Consider the following 17533-nt stretch of genomic DNA (forward strand, 5'->3'; position numbering starts at 1 on the left):
ACAGACAAATCACATTGTTTGACGAGCATATATAAACCGACGCGACCCAATTCAAAAGAGAGAGAATTCCTGCAGCAGCCTAGACGACCGGACCAACCCTGAGGACAAACTGGACGAGGACCCTGTAGGACGTAAAGATCGCCATCGCAGCAGGACGATGTAGCTTCCGTCCCCGATGTTGTCGATCGCACGCCTGGGCTTAAGCGGTACCACACTTCGGATGCTGCGCCACGCTTCACCGAAGTCCCTGACGAACCCACTCGGACGCGTCCCGAGTCTGTATTCTGTCCCACTCTCCGAGCCTCACTATTCCACACATATTCAGCCACGCAGCCCAGTCTACTTATTTCCGATGTCGTCCCATCTACCACAAGTCGCAGTCCACACACGCAGCCAACATCATCATCTTTAATAAAATTCATAATATAGGAAACCACTGCGCATCGTAATTCCTCCCTATATATTTGGGGTGCCCCTACAGTTTTATTTAAACTCAAATATTTATTGTTTTGGTCTCAGTTTGCCCATTTTCAGCGTTAGAAAATGTTGTTTTTAATGGAATATCAAACCTACATAGTGAAAAAGACACGAAAAGGCTAAAAATGTCTGCTTTCGAACGGTGTACGTGGCTTAAAGGTCGAGAATATTTTGATTTAATTTTTTTTGCTCTTTTTATCCCTGTCCGAGGACCGGGAAGGCGCGCACTGCACTGGCACGAATGCTGAAACCCGGTTCCCAATAACACCGCGAACGGATAACATGGCCGCCCCAGGCCGCACAGGGACCCAGCCCACTCAAGGGCAACTTGCCTCCGCACCGAGTACTGCATCGAAACGCTAGACATTCATCCCGTGAAGCCAAATCACGCATGCTGGAAAGGTGCAAACCAGCAAGTAGCGAGTCGGCGCCGGTGCGCCTCCCAGCCCGTTGAGCAATTTGAGCATTTCGAGTCACTAAACTAACCACTTATTGCCATCTCTGACATTGGATAGCCAGTATTAGATCTCCGAACTGCTCAAATACCTCCCATTGCTTTGAAACTCCTGAGAGTGCCTTAACAATGCGAGCCAACGGGCCGATATTTAAGGACACAGGAACCCGGATACCCATTTAAAGCACTAAGCAAGGGTTCTTTGAGGTAATTTTTTCTAGGAGCATTCATAACTCACCTTAAATCTTCTTGGAATCGCGAAATTTGATAGCAAAACTGCGGAGAAGTGGACGAGCCTCTGAATGCGAGAAGGAGATGTAAACAAATCCTCTAGTTACGGCTTGCTGGCGCTGGCGAGCATTGGAGCTAGGGATGCCAGCTGTTTTTACTTAAAATATTAATTCTCCGAGTGTTCTGTGCTTGAAACGGGCATTTTATTGTCAAATCTGGGGAATTTAACTGTATTCGGCACTTATTAATGCCCATCAGGATCCTATCCATATTGATTTTGAAACACCTTTGCGTTAATTCTCACATATGGCAACCCCAGCAGAAGATGGGATCAGCTGGGAAGTTTCAATTTGATTACCTGTGAGTTAGAGCGGGAGAATTCAAAACCTTTTCCTATCCGTATAAACGATTTTTGTTACTAAAACCACTGGTTCCGCGAATTCCTTGGTGACTTTCTCCAGGGCGCTATATTTGCTGTAGCTTTCGTTAATCTCCACAAAATTGAGTCACGCAGAAGTACGGGGTGTTGCGTGGCGAGCTTTCAAACCCGAATATGCTGCCGCAACGTAATCCCATCCCTTGCACTTGCCCTTCTGGCAGTGGCGGTTATTCGAGTGCACGACTAAACTTGAAAGCCCTATGGCAATCAGGGTAAGCCAGTGCTCGGCTTCTGGGTGAATCTTTGCCGTGGGCAACACTAGAGCCCTGCATGGGTGGACTTTGTTTCACCCGCACCCTGCACCCACCCACGGAATTATAAATTTGAATAAGCGGAGACGTTCTATGGAAGCTGAAATCCTCAATAATTGGTCTGCAGAACGTTTAACTTCTTTAAATGTTTTTTAAATTAAAGAAAGAAAACAATGTTTTTCATTTTTCCAATTTAATGTATTGAAAGTGAGTATCTCTTTGAATTAATAAGTTTTACAATACTTTCATGTCAATTTCATTCTTCGTAATGAACATTGCAATTTATTTTATCCTAATTATACAATTTTAAACTAAATCAAATTAAAATTGCCTGCGTATGCCTACTAAAGCAAAGCCCTTTAATCTATTTACAGTAAGGTGTTGGGTTTGCCCGATTATGGTGGTCTAACGATTGTTACACGTACATTGCAACCTAAAGAGCGGAGTTCACGAGCCAACTCCTGGAATTCTTCTTCATTGGAACGTGGAAAATCGCGAGGAACGTAAGAACAAATCTGCATATTATTCAGTTTGGTCAAAATCCTACGATTTCTAATACGGTCCAAAAGTGACTCTTTGTCACTCATATCTAGTATGAGGTTAGTGTCGATGTAAATGTCTTGCAGATGAGGCGCAGAAAAGATTCTGTCAAGATGTAAGGTTCTGTACCCTTCAACTTCTCCACCAATCCTGTAATTAATAATCGAGTGAGTTTTAAAATTTAGTTTCAAAACATTAATTTTACTTTTTTGTCCAGGTGAAGCTTCTCAATTGACCAAAAGAAGCAATCGGATCATCAAGACTCACATAAGAGTCGCGTATTTTAAGAGTTTCCAAATCATGGCAGTGTTCAAAGATATGTTTGAACGTGATGTTCAATTCTGGCCTAAAGTCTTCGATGATTAGAGTTTTCAGAGTTCCTCCTACTCTGCGCAGGTTGCGCAGCAAACGGTTTCTTTCGCTTTGAGTGTCAATTGTTTTATCGGCGGATATCTGAAATGTAATTATATTTTGAATAACAGCACAACAGCTGGAAAAACATATCTTACGTCCAGTTGGGTCAAACCAAACGGGATCAGGTCAAAGAAGTCATTCGACAGAGTGACCTGTGCTTCTCGATGAGGTGTAGCATAGATTGTCTTCCTCAAAAATATTGCAAAATATCTTGGAAAATACAGTTCAAAGTACCTTCGGTTGTCAAATTTCGAGGCGAAGGTCTCCAGAATGTTCTTCATGGAATTAGTTGGTTCCATGTTGAAAAAAATATTATTTGCTTCAATGGACTGCAAGTTTCGGCTTTCTCTGCAGAGACGCACAAATTCCGTAAATTTGATGGAAACCCAGTAAATGCTGACTTCCGTTAAGTTTTCCATCTTCAAGAGAAGGTCAGTGGCAGCTGGCTGTAGCCGTAGTTTTTTCAGCATTTCCCATTCGGAGTATGAGTATGCCATCCTTGGGTCCTCAATCTTGAGCTTTTTCAAGTTTGGAACAAATTCAACCAGGTATTGAAGGAACTAAATACAAAAAGCAATGTTTTAAAATATGTTTCGGAAAAACGGCTCTATTTTTTACCTCTTCCATTGAAACGGATGCTTCCGAGAAACCTCCAGATTTGTACTCCAAGCGGAAAATGCTAGCAAAATCTTTGGTCGAAAAACGTTCAGTCGTCTTGTGCTGGTCAAGGTATGGAAGAGCAGCCCAAACTTGCTCTTCTCCAATTTCTTTTTTCCTTTCCATTGCTCTGTCAAACAAAATTTTGCGCATGGGAGGAGCTAGAATTTGTGAAATATAAACGAAAGCTCAAATAATAAAAATGATCAAACAGTACCAATCTTCTTGGTAATGAGGTCTCTGTAGCCCCCAATATTTTTAACGATTGTGTTGATCGCCGACTCTTGCAGGGAAAGAAGAGAAGGGATGAACCTCAACACTTTGTTTTCTGAGTCGTTTTCATTCATCTGGAAAAATAAATGGGATTTAATTTTGGAAACCGAAAGCGTTTATATAATTAAAAATTTCAACGAAATAAAATCAACTTCTTTCTTATTCCCTAAAATTCTCTAAATTTGGAAAATTCCATAAGGACTCTTTAGTTTTGAAGATAAATTATTCGGGAAATTTTTAATTAAAATAACGAATTTGATGGTCGGATTCATTTTTTATTTTTATTTTGAACCAATGATCAATAAATTTACAGCTCAGGTCTACCTTTGTCTTTTATTTAGTTCTTGAATTATGTTTTTATGTAATTTTTAACCAACAAATGGAATAAGTCTGTTAAAGTTTCGGAAAAGCTAAATATTTCAGCTTTCAAATGTTTAATCGAGCAAGTGGTAAAAAAAATTAATGAATATTTTTATTTATTTGGATGATATTTGACGCCTCGGGGACCCAGATAAACGTTTAAATTAATTGACGAGGCTTCTTTGAGCTAATTTTATTTCTTAAAACACCTAACTCACCTTAAATCTTCTTGGAATCGCAAAATTTGATAGCAAAACTGCGGAGAAGTGGACGAGCCTGCGATCGCGAGAACGAGATGTAAACAAATACTCTAGTTACGGCTTGCTGGCGCTGGCGAGCATTGGAGCTAGGGATGCCAGCTGTTTTTACTTTAAATATTAGTTCTCTGAGTGTTCTGTTCTTGAAACGGGCATTTTATTGTCAAATCCAGGGAATTTAATTATATTTTTGCACTTATTATTGCCCAACACGATCCTAACATTATTGATTTTGAAACATCCTTGCGTTAATTCTCACATGTGGCAACCACAGCAGAAGATGGGATCAGCTGGGAAGTTTCCATTTGTTTACCTGTGAGTTAGAGCGGGTAAATTCAAAACCCATCTTTTCTCTTTACACAATTCAATTTACTGTAAAAAATGCCACTGAAATTTCTTCGTCTTTTGTTTATATATTCTCTGTTCTTTTTTCGTTTCGTCCCATAGTATATTCACAATTTATATTCGCCACCAGTCTGCATTGTCTTTTATTCCTGTCTCTTGCTTTATAATAATTATGACAGTATTATTAGTAAACATAGTTATATGTTATCTCGAATAAAGCTTAATTGTTTAAGTTGGAAATGAGAATTGGGTTTCCAATTGAATTACTAAGTATACTTTACCGTGGATCTAAATACTTTTGGAATGTTCCTAAAATGAACACGAGTATGTAAAAAGAATAGACGAACTGACCTTCTACTGACTCGCCCTGGCAGGGTGTCATCAGCAGAGCCTCGACTCCATCTCTAACTCCCCTGAACCTCCAGTGTGACAAGTCAGCGAGTGGGTCAGCCGCCGACGTTTTCATTAATTCCGAATAATTAACACGCAATGTTGAGCAGACAGCACCGCATTCAACAACAGTTACGCCCACTTCTCCCTCTATAAGTCCAGAGAAGGGTGGAAAATGTTGCATTTTACTTGAAAATCTAATTTGCCAATGCCCATTCTTTGTCGCCTTGATTTTTAGATATTTTCATGTACATCTTTTTGATACTGGGATGAAATCAGCTATCAAATCATTTAAAATAAATTCAATTATTTTTTATAATATCCAGAATTTCATTTAGACTCTAATTATTACACTTGTGCTGCTGAAAATGATTGAAATCGCTGCAAACAAATTTTAACAATAGTAACAAAGAATAATTTACAGTTTGACAGGAAATCTTGAGATTGAAACCTATTTTTGAGGCTACAGAATATCCGTACGTGCACCAAAAAGTGAACAAACTGCGGCTGCAGAAGTTCAATTGAAGCAAAATCATCTGTTTTTATGTGTCCAGCTGATTTTGACAAAATATGGCTAATATTTCTATATCTCTGGCAAACAAGTGAAAACTATCCTGGCAACACGACTATCAGCAAATGCTGCCACATATGTGTGTGCAGGGTTGGTACATTTATGCTGATTTCAACCCTCTGAACGTATTTTTGTTGAAATCGAATGTTGGCGATATCGCCAAGTTCACTACTTTTTCAAAACTCGGGCCTAAAAAGATTTTAAGAAATCATCTGGAACTCAGCAGCAGAGGGGCTCGTCACGTCAAGAAACCTTAACAAAAAAAAAAGACTTCCCAAATTAAATATTCCATAACAACTCGGTCCTTGCGGACCGTAGGGTAAAAAACATTTCTCCGTTGCAATCATGCTGCAATAAATAAACGTTGAATGGACCTGATAGCGGGGCAGTTTGTCCCGGTAACCCAAAAATCTGCACAAAAAGTATTTTTTTTTTTAAATTCACTAGACGTGTAATTTATTTTTTACTTCCCATCGTTGGCAGTGTTTCTCTTGTAGTTTTTCATCCAATTGTTATTCTTCCTGGAAGGTCCGACTTTGAAAACTACTTTTGCTGCCGGCTTGAACAAAATTTTGACAAAAGCTTCCGCTTTGTCTTGAGCTGAAATAAGTTTGCCACGTACTTGATTTGTCGTCCTCTTCGGACAACAACTTCTTTCGCAGTTCCGAGTTCTTGAGCGTTAGGAGGACGAAAAGGATAATTGAACTAACAAACTTAAATCTGGTGCTACCCTACACTCCATCTTTATTTCACTGACTTCACTACAAATATGCTCGCTAGATTACACGCCGGTCACTATATCAATTTATTTTAATAGAAAAAATGGTAGCAATTTATTTCAAATATGAATTTTCCGTTTAATAAATTGAAATTGGGTAATCATTGATTTAAATAAATTTTTAACTAAAAAATTACAATTATTTTGTTTCAGTTTTATTCACCATAATAAACATTGTCATTCGCATTATCCTAATATTAGAATTTTAACTAAATCAGATCAAAATTGTCTGTGTACAACCTACACAAGCATAGTCTATTATTCTATTTACGGTAAGGTTCAGAGTCTGTTTAATACTTCTCGTCTTGTAACAGATACATTTACATGACATCCTACAGAGCGCAGTTCACGAGCCAACTCGTGGAATTCTTCTTCATTGGAATGTGGGTAATCGGGAACTACGAAATGCTCAATCTTTATCTTAGTCAATTTGGTCAGAATCTCTCGATTTCTAATCCTGTTGAGAAGTGACCCTACGTCACCCAGATGTAATATGCTGCGAGAGTAGATAGCAATTTCTTGCAGAAGAGGCGCAGAAAAAATTCTGTGAAGTGCTACGTTGCTATAACGTGCTGCTTTTCTGCGGAACCTGTAAATTAATAATCGCGTTAGATTAGTATTGATTAGTTTAAAAATATATATTTTACGGGTTTGTCCAGGTAAAGCTTTTCAGTTGACCAAAAGATGATAAAGGACCTTCAAGACTCAAAAAGGAGTTGCTTAATTTAAGAGTTTCCAGCTCATGGCAGTGTTCAAAGATATCATTGAGCTTGATATTCAATTGTGGCCTTAAATTTTCGATGATTAGAGTTTTTAGAGTTCCTCCTGCTCTGTGCAGGTTGCGCAGAAAACAGTTTCTCTCGCTTTTCCAGTCAACTCTTTCCAAGGCGGAAATCTGTAATATAATTTAACATTTTACTGATTATCTGCATAACAGCTGTGGAAATATATTACCGTCAGTTCCATCAAACCAATCGGGATCAGGTCAAAGAAGTCATTGGAAAGAGATACCATTGCTTCTCGATGAGGTGTAGCTTTGATTGTCTTCCTCAAAAATATTGCAAAATATCTTGGAAAATACAGTCCACAGTACTTTCGGTAGTCAAATTTCGAGGCAAAGCCCTAGTAACCATCAACGTTGAGCAACGCTCTGACGATTTATCGTTGAACGTCAACAATGGTCAAAAGTGAAAAAATGAACTAAATTTTAATTGGAAATTGAAGACTATATTATTGTTAAACTGTTCATACTATTTTCAATTTCAATACTTGTCTGAAAGTACCATTTTTGGCATCGTTGATTTTTTGTTGAACGTCAACGATCATCATGACTTTCACTCTATGTTTAATTTGTAATATGGAAAATGAAAAATTTACCTTTTTTCACTCTTTCCAACTTATATGTGCAATCAGATTAGATAAAATTTGTAAATTCCAAATTTTTTGTCAATCAACGTTGAACAACGTTGATGCGATGTTGAAGATCAAAATTTTCAAATCGGTTAAGTGTGTCATGAATAGTGTTTTTCTTAAATATTTTATAAGTTTTAATACTTTTATTAGCAATATTTTTTTTCTCTTCCGATTAACCCGTTCTTAAAGTATTTTTTTCAATCAACGTTGAACAACGTTGATGTGATGTTGAAGATAAAATTTTTCTGCGCGTAGAAGTGTTTCATGAAACGATAATTTCTTAAAAATTTTAAAAGTTTTAATTCTAAAATTAGCAATTTTTATTTTTTCTTTGGAAGGATCTAAATCAAGTGACACCCCCCTTGGCAAGTGGTCTTCAGATTTTGCTGAAATTCGGTGGAGATGTTGCCCTAGGGGATCTAAGTTGAACCCTAGAATATTGGGTGAAAATTCCAAAAATTGCCCATTTTGCAGGGGTTCAAAATTTGAGATTTTTAAAAAAGGTGATGTTTCCAACGATTTGTAACTTTGACTCTGTTTGTGGTTAACACAAAAATTTAGTATCCAAAATGATCTACGTTTAATGTAAAACAACTTCCCCACGACGACCAACTTCGTAGGTCAAAGGTCAAGGTCACTAAATTCGGGTCAAATTTTTCGAAAAAATCCCACATACCCTAGTACATAAAATTTTGAAAATTCAAAATAGCCAAAATGTGCCTCATATCCATGGTAAAAACATATAAAAAATTGGCGAGACTTATTTTTTTCTTTTTCGAGATATTTTGAATTGAGTGTTAAAAATCGATGTTTTCCGGGTCTTTTGATCGCAAATAAAAACACGTTTTCCGCTTAATCTCAGCTTCTATGGGTCCGATTTAGAAAAACCGCACACCATTTGATACGTAAGGACCTCCCCTAGGTAATGTAAGTGACTTTAAGGGTGTCCACCCCCTTCGAACCCTTAACCACCCCCTGGAAATCCGAAAAAAAATATTTTTTCATATATTTACTATCTAAATCGATTAATTAAGCAAATTACTAATCAAATATGTTTCAAAATAATTAAAATATAAAATATTTCTATTTTCTTTGTAGAAAAAACTTTAAAAAAGTAAAATTGCTCATAAAAAGTTATTTAAGTTTATTTTGAATATATAATAATTTTGCATTTTTTTGTTTATTCAAAATGACTTAATTTTATATTTTTACAATGAATTTTCAAATATGTTTTCTATTTTACAGTGTTTTTTATAAATATAAAGAAATGCAACCATTAGCAACAATGATTTAAACACACAATTTTAACCAATTGCCAATGGTAAAACAATTCTTAATAGTTGCATTTATTTATAATAATAAAATAAACACTGTAGAATAGAAATATATTCAAAAATTCATTATAAAAATATAAAATTCAGTCATTTTGAATAAACAAAAAAATGCAAAATTATTATATATTCAAAATAAACTTAAATAACTTTTTATGAGCAATTTTACTTTTTTAAAGTTTTTTCTACAAAGAAAATAGAAATATTTTATATTTTAATTATTTTAAAATCTATTTGATTACTAATTTGCTTAATTAATCGATTTAGATAGTAAATATATGAAAAAATATTTTTTTCGGATTTCCAGGGGGTGGTTAAGGGTTCGAAGGGGGTGGGCACCCTTAAAGTCACTTACATTACCTAGGGGAGGTCCTTACGTATCAAATGGTGTGCGGTTTTTCTAAATCGGACCTATAGAAGCTGAGATTAAGCGGAAAACGTGTTTTTATTTGCGATCAAAAGACCCGGAAAACATCGATTTTTAACACTCAATTCAAAATATCTCGAAAAAGAAAAAAATAAGTCTCGCCAATTTTTTATATGTTTTTACCATGGATATGAGGCACATTTTGGCTATTTTGAATTTTCAAAATTTTATGTACTAGGGTATGTGGGATTTTTTCGAAAAGTTCGACCCCAATTTAGTGACCTCGACCTTTGACCTACGAAGTTTTTTATCTTGGGGAAGTTGTTTGGCGTTAAACGTAGATCATTTTGGATACAAAATTTTTGTGTTAACCACAAACAGAGTCAAAGTTACAAATCGTTGAAAACATCACCTTTTTCAAAAATCTCAAATTTTGAACCCCTGTAAAATGGGCAATTTTTGGAATTTTCACCCAATATTCTAGGGTTCAACTTAGATCCCCTAGGGCAACATCTCCACCGAATTTCAGCAAAATCTGAAGACCACTTGCCAAGGGGGGTGTCACTTGATTTAGATCCTTCCCTTTCAATTAACTCGTTCTTCAAGGATTTTCGTCAATCAACGTTGATGTGAAGTTGATGCGAGGTTGAAGATCAAATTTTCTGCGAGTTTGTCTTGAGACAAAATTATTAATTAAAAATTTCGTTATTTTTTAATGCTTGAATAAATATTAACTTTTCAATTAACTCGATCTGAGCACTTATTGTTAGCGCTAATTCAGCATGTTCGCGCGCGCGCTTTCTGTGTTTACCTCGCTGGCCGTGCGTGGCGCGCGTGGGCGCGCGTAGCGCCACTCGCCACTGCCAGCAGCAGCAAGCAACAGCTGCTGGCGCTGTGTATAAAAACAACATGACGGACCGGCACGCGATTGCATCATCCTAGCCGCCCGCGTTGATCTCCTTGTTTTCGGTGGTTTTTGACAGATTAAGTGCCTGAACGGACCCATAATCGTGTTCTGGATGTTTCTAAAAGGTAAGGACGCTAGTTTGACCCGATTTTGGCCGCAGGGGTTTACGGGAGATAAGCACAAAGTTTGATTTGTTTTGGTAAAGTACCAAAAATAACACAAGCCAAGATTTTCGATTTCCTCAATTTATGTGTGTTTTGATCAACTTTTGCGTTAAATTAGTGATGAAATTTTATTTTATCATTCGTTCTTTTGTTGAATCAGCTATCAAACATTAATTTTTAATCATAATTTTGGCTAGAGAGATAATTTACGAGTAGGATACGCGTGTATTAAAGTTGTTTTACTTTTATTTTTATCAGTTGTTTAGTTAACATGGATTTTTTATGTAGGGAAAAATTACATATTTCGCCGTGGATTACAATTTTCGGCACCCATACCTTTATGGGATATTCTCATAAGAATTTGACCTGGTGGAAAGTATTTTTTCCACACACATTCATGAGAAAAATTAGTTGATTTTGTTTATTTACGTTTCAGGAGGTGTCATTTTCCTGGGCAAAGAATGAATTTTTGCCGAATTTCCTGGAATGCCCTTTTCCTGATTGCACGAGCTTTGATCTGACTTCGGACTCTCGCAGTTGGACGGTTTGAATGAACATCTTGGCCTGGCAATCTTCAATTAGGTAATATATTTTATATTTAAATTATTTTCCATATTAGCAGCGAACATCAGCAAGTTCCCAAAGTTCCGAATTTTGATCAAAATTTGGAACTTTGGACACTGAAGGACCAGCCGGTTTTAGCCAGAGTGTGTTTAAAATTTAAAAGTTAAAACCGCAGGCAATTGTTATCGGCATCATGGGGACTTTAATCGGTTAAAGTTTGTAGCTATAATAGATTGTCTTTTGCATGATAATATAATTTATGTAATAATTATGTTCAATATAAAATTTTAATGATTAGAAAGTTTAAAAAATTTAAAATTCAAGGTGGAATTTAATAGTTTACCAGAATTTTAGTACTGAAGTGTCTTACTATAGCCACTTTTTTCCAATTTAGCCGCCAAATTTGGGATAAAACTGGCTTGCTCATAATTATTTTAAAAACCAGCACTCTTGGAACGTTGAGTGTCACAGAGCATTGAAAATTTAGATAATTGAATGAATGAATCATGCTTTTCAGCACTAATGTTTTGCTTACCGACTGAAGTTAAGTTTTTTTATCATTGTCTTTGACATAAAAATTTGTTGCCAGCTAGGATTAATATATTTTTTCCTCTACTCAAATGACAACATGTTTCGGATCACTACGCTGTCAAAAAAATTAGGTTATTTTAAAATATTACTAATATGCATTCGGAAATCGATGAGCATTAATTTTGCATTCTAATTCCATTTCGATTATTTTGGGCAAATCTTGTGACTGATTTGAAAATAATTTTATTTTTCTTCAATAAGGTTTTTAAAAAATGACAAAGTTAAACTTGACTGAGAATGCTTCTTTGAGAAAACACAAACTTTTCCACAGTCTTGGCTAATTAACTTTCCTGAAGACTCGGAAATGACAGGTTATAAAACTGGTTCTCATATTTTTAATTTTTTGAAATGGAAATTGAATTTAATTCAAACGGAATCATTACAGATTATTAATATTGATGTAATCATCTTGTATAGTTAATATTTTATGTTATCAACGTACAAATCTGATATAAGGTTTTAACGAAATAATTTAAAAAAATGAAAATTAAAAATTTTGAAGCGATTTTGGAATTTTTATCAAATGTTTTGATGCCTAAAAATTAAATAATTCTACTTTTTCAGTCTCTGTCAGGACTTCGTATTTTCCAAATATATTTCTTTAAGGTGCAAGCCTTTCAAACAGCTTTCTGCACTTCCTAATATACAGAAATTAAACTACATGTTGATAAGGATCCTCTTTTATCCAACATAAATATGTTAATAAGAATATTGGCAGTTCTCCGCAAGATTGGTAGTCGATCGGACATGATTTATTAACATTAAAATTTTTAGATGACAATTATATTTGCTTTAAGTACCGTACTTGCTAAAAGACGTTCAAATTCCAAAATTAAAGCTGCCTATTTTTTCGTTATCTTGAAAATCCCCAAAAAAATGAACTCTGTTATTGAAATGTGGACTGTAACTCTTTGACTGCGTAGATCATCTGAAATTTTCACTGCCCAACCTAGATTTTGATCCTGAAAATTTTTCATTTTACAAAAAAGCGCAAATCTAAGGTCCCCTTTTGCGTCCTTTTTTGAATATTTAATGTTAAGGAATGATAAAAGCCTCTTCGATTTTCTGAGTTAGGAGCTTAAATGTAACCCGTGCAATTATACATAAGCACACCGTGTTTCATAGTTGCGATCGCGAAAGTTTTCCTACAATTTGAATTTGAAAATCAAAATCCAGCCCGACGCCGCTCGACAGCGCATGGCCAGATTGGCCAGGGCAGCGAGTTCACTTCTCGTTCGTCAATGTATTTATTTCGCATTAATTTACTTTGCTTAGACACAACAAGAGAGCCATAGAAAGCTGAAACTCGACCTTCAGGGTCTGTCGCTGACGTGACCCTGAGTTAAAATGTCGTAAAAGTTCAATTTCATCGAACTTGGTGTCTTTTCATTGGTTTTCACCACTGTAAAGCTCAAATAAAATTCCAAAACTGCCAAATGAGAGTCCTGAAACCGATCCTTGAAATAATTATTTTGGAATCTATAAATCCTGAGATATGATGGTTAAAATTTTGAAATCTTTAATTTATGAAAATATACTTCTGTTTTGCACACATGAAGTTCATATTAATTTTTGATTAATCTTTCCTTAATGCTATGTCAAAATGTTTTTAAATGCAATATCAATTAAGCTAATCTTAAAAATGAAACCCTTTTGTTTCCCTAAATTATTAAGTCAAAAATTTTAGAAAGTAATTTATTTTCTACATTGCTCATTTTTACAATGAAATAATAATAAAATCGCAATTTTCAACATTCAATATGAACTTCATGTGTTCAAAACAGAAGGTTCTTATCATAAATTAAAGATTTTAATATTTTCATATTTTTTAGTATTATGTCAGAGTTAATGGCTACCACAATTATCTCAAGGACCGGTTTCAGGACTATCATTCAGCAGTTTAGGCTTTGAATTTGAACTTTACAGCGTTGAAAACCTATGAAATGACAGCGAGTTCGATGAAATTGGAAATTTTCGAATTTTTTATCTCTGGGGCCCGTCAGGGACAGACCCTTAACGTCGATTTCTACCTTCATTAGGCCTCTTGGTTTTTATAAGAAAATTAAATGCAATAAAATATATAGTTCAAAAACGAGAGGCGAACTCGCTGCCCAAAGGCCATGCGCGGCCGAGCAGCCTCGAGCCGGTTTTTAATTTTCATATTCGAATTGCAGCAAAACTATCGTGATTGCACCTATGAAACTTGGTGTGCTTGTGCAGAATTGCACGGGCTACATTTAAACCCTGAACCACAAATAATCGAATAGGAATATCATCCCTTAATTTTGAATTTTCAAAAAAAAGGTTGCAAAAAGTGACCTTGACCTTCGACCTGGGGATTTTTGCAAATAGAAAAGTTTTTCAGGATCGAAAACTGGGTCGGGTAGTGAAATTTTCTAAGCGTTATCTCAAATCAGTCAAGAGTAACAGTTAAGAATTCATTAACAGAATTCGTTGCTCGGGGATTTTTGAGATACTGAAAAATAGGGAACGCTCCCATTCTCAAGCTCCAAACTTGGAATTTCACCATCTATTAACAAGACCTGAAAGCAAATAAGTGTCTTCTATAAATTTCAACTCTAAAACCGCGTACAATTGACCTTAAATTTTACGGAGAAATGCGCATTATAATTTGTCATTTCTGAAAATGGTCTGATTGATTTGAAAAATATATCCTTTTTACAATTTGATTTCATTACTGACCCCTTATTAGACTGAAACGTCTCTGAGCATATATCAAATTTTTTCATAGTGTGATTGATGCAATAATAATTATAATTTATTCGTTTTTTTGCTGCTTTCCTGTATCTTTTGAAATTTGAATTAAAACTAATTAAAATATAGTATCAGTTATATGTAATTTGAGACTCGTTGTAAATCTAGTGTGTTTATCGGCTTGATTATTTGTCATGAATATTGTAATATTCAAATTTGCATGCAGAATACTAGTATTTTCCCCGTTTCAGGATGCGCGTCATTTCTCTATAGAAAAGAGAAGAATCTTTGCTGGTATGTGTCGCTGCTGAGTTATCGTCGATCTTGGAGATGGACCAAACTTGCAGCCTTGGCATTTAGGTAATTTATTTAACTCAGATTTAATTATTTGGCAGTAAATTACGTTCAATTTTGGCATAAGCATCAGATTTTCAAAAATTTCTCAAAGGTTAAGTCATTATTTTGGCCAAATATTTACCAAAAGCTGTAAAATAGTGTCATGACCCCTTGTTAATGGACCAACAAGTTTGAAAAAATCATCTTTAACTGGTTGAAAGCCATTAACTTGAATAAATTACCGTCTGAATAATTTAAAATCACCCGATTTCAAGTTGATAGGGAAAGATATCCCCTTTTCTCCACTCTGAATTGCAATAACCTTGATTTATTATTGTACTTCCAATCATGTTTTGAATGAGTAAAATATATTAGTTAAATTTTATGTTAAAAAACGGTTTTGTTACATAGTTTAATCTTATGTAGCTCTAAGTTGAAGTACTTTGATTTTAGGGGTGAAGAAAAAGGGATGATTTATTAGTAAGACTGAATAGTAACTTACTAACCTTGACATGCGTATGTCAAAGTATGTCTCTCACAGTAAAAATTTGCGCATTAATTTGTAAAATTTAAAGATATGAGTAGAATTTAGAAAGTAATTTATATAATTCATGATGTCCACAGATCTCTCATGAGCAACAAGGGCATCCTGAGAAGCTGCCAAAGATATGGTTCTTCTGCGTCGTTTGCAAAATGTGAATAGCAGAGGCCGGAAGAGCAAGAAAATGAAAAAACAACTCAATTCACCAGTCACTCAAGCCCTTAATGTTTTAAGCCGCCAGTATTTTGGATGTTATGTACTATTTTAATGGGTTTGTGGCCTTTGTGGGACCAAAAAAGCTGCTGCACGATACGATAACGTGATAATTTAATTATAAATATTCTATTGTGCCTTAAATTAAAATAGCAGCTCTCAATTGAAGAATATTATCCACCATATATGTCATTGTAAATTGTAAAAAAGAAAACAGGAACTACTATCATGGGAATTTTAAACTAATAATTATTTATTTAAAAGTAATGTAATTTCTATTAAATGGCTTTTTAGCGGGTGCCATTAATTTAAAAATTTATTTATGTATTGTAACGCTCGTCTTTGGAGTTAATTGCTTTGATTTACTTTAAGAGTGGCTCAAAGAGCCAATTGCCAGATTTGTCTCTTGTCTTGGGCTGCTGTTAGGACTCTCGCGTGGGTGTTCCCGTAATTTAACTTAAATTGAACTCCTTTGGCCGGTCTGCAGCACCCAGAGCTGGTCACTCGCCTGGTTCGCTCGAATAATTAAGTGGTGTTCCGAAATCTGCAACTGTCAGACGGACAGTGTTATAAATATGAAGGTTTACGTTTTTTAGATTGTTTTAAGTCAAACAACTTACTTATTTCCAGTGGGATCTCAAATAATCAATACGACTTCCATCTATTTTAACACTCGAGCTTATGTTATACGATAGAGATGACCATCACCCGCGTCGTATTGCGTATTGATTGTTTGAGATCCCCACTGGAAATATGCAAGTTTAACTTAAACAATCTAATAAACACAAGTCTTCGTATTTTGACCCTGTCGGTTAAGACAATTACGGAGTTCGGGGATGCCGCATCTCGGCCACGAAAGCGAACCAAGTGAGAGTCCGGCACTGAGTGGTGAAGACCTGTTAAAGGAGTTCAGTTCAAGTCATATTTCAGGAACTCCCACGCAAGAAATAACACAGAACAGGCAAATCTGTCAGCTGGCTCTATTTAAGCCACTCCAGACAGTCGTGAAATTAAGCAAATAACACCTAGACGAGCGTTATATAATAAATTCTTAATAGGAAATGTACCAGAACATTTTGTAATGTGTGATCTTTGATTAAAGAAATAAATTCCAATTAATAGAACCCAAAAAAATTTTCATTTACATCAACAACGCAGCAACGTTGATGCGTTGTTGATCGTCAACAACGATATAAATTTCGGTTATCGACACTATAAAAAAAAACACGAATTAAGTAAAAATAAAGCGATCTGCTGAGACAATGTATACCGCGATTTTTTCGACGAAATTTGATCGTCAACGTTGCATCAACGACACCGCAGTGACCATTCTCAACGTTGATTGAACGTTGACGTCAACGTTGATTCTGTGTTGACGTCGTTGACGTTCAACGTTGATTCAACGTTCAATCAACGTTGCTTGGTTACTAGGGAGGTCTCCAGAATGTTCTTCATGGAATTAGTTGGTTCCATGTCGACCAGAATATTATTTGCTTCAATGGACTGCATTTTACGGCTTTCTGTGCAGACTCGCACAAATTCCGTAAATTTGATGAAAACTCCGTTAAAGCTGACTTGAGTTAAGTTTTCCATCTTTAAGAGAAGATCAGTGGCAGCTGGCTGTAGCAGTATTTTTTCTAACATTTGCCTTTCGGAGTATGGGTATGGCAATGCCATCCTTGGGTCTTTAATGTCGAGCTGTTGCAAGTTCGGAGCAAAATCAACCAGGTATTGGAGGAACTAAAACCAATTGAATTATCATTAATTATGTTTCGACAACACGGCTTTATTTTTACCTCTTCCATTGAAACGGAAGCTTCAGTATAACCTCCAGATTTTCTCTCCAAGCGAAAAAAGCTAGAAAAATCTTTGGTTGAAAAGCGTTCAGTCGTCTTGTGCTGGTCAAGGTATGGAAGAGCAGCCCAAACTTGCTCTTCACCAATTTCTTCTTTCC

The 17533-nt window shown here is 35.7% G+C and overlaps 1 long non-coding RNA gene across 1 annotated transcript; it reads left to right on the forward strand.

The window, feature by feature from the left end:
• The first annotated feature begins 10436 nt into the window (after positions 1 to 10436).
• On the forward strand, positions 10437 to 16772 carry LOC135934043 (uncharacterized). Its single transcript, XR_010574056.1, has 4 exons — positions 10437 to 10580; positions 11056 to 11201; positions 14741 to 14849; positions 15450 to 16772. It is a non-coding gene; the product is annotated as an uncharacterized LOC135934043 (long non-coding RNA).
• Positions 16773 to 17533: the final 761 nt, after the last annotated feature.

This window comes from Cloeon dipterum, chromosome 1 (assembly GCF_949628265.1).
Source record: "Cloeon dipterum chromosome 1, ieCloDipt1.1, whole genome shotgun sequence".
Classification (NCBI taxonomy): Eukaryota; Metazoa; Arthropoda; class Insecta; order Ephemeroptera; family Baetidae; genus Cloeon; species Cloeon dipterum.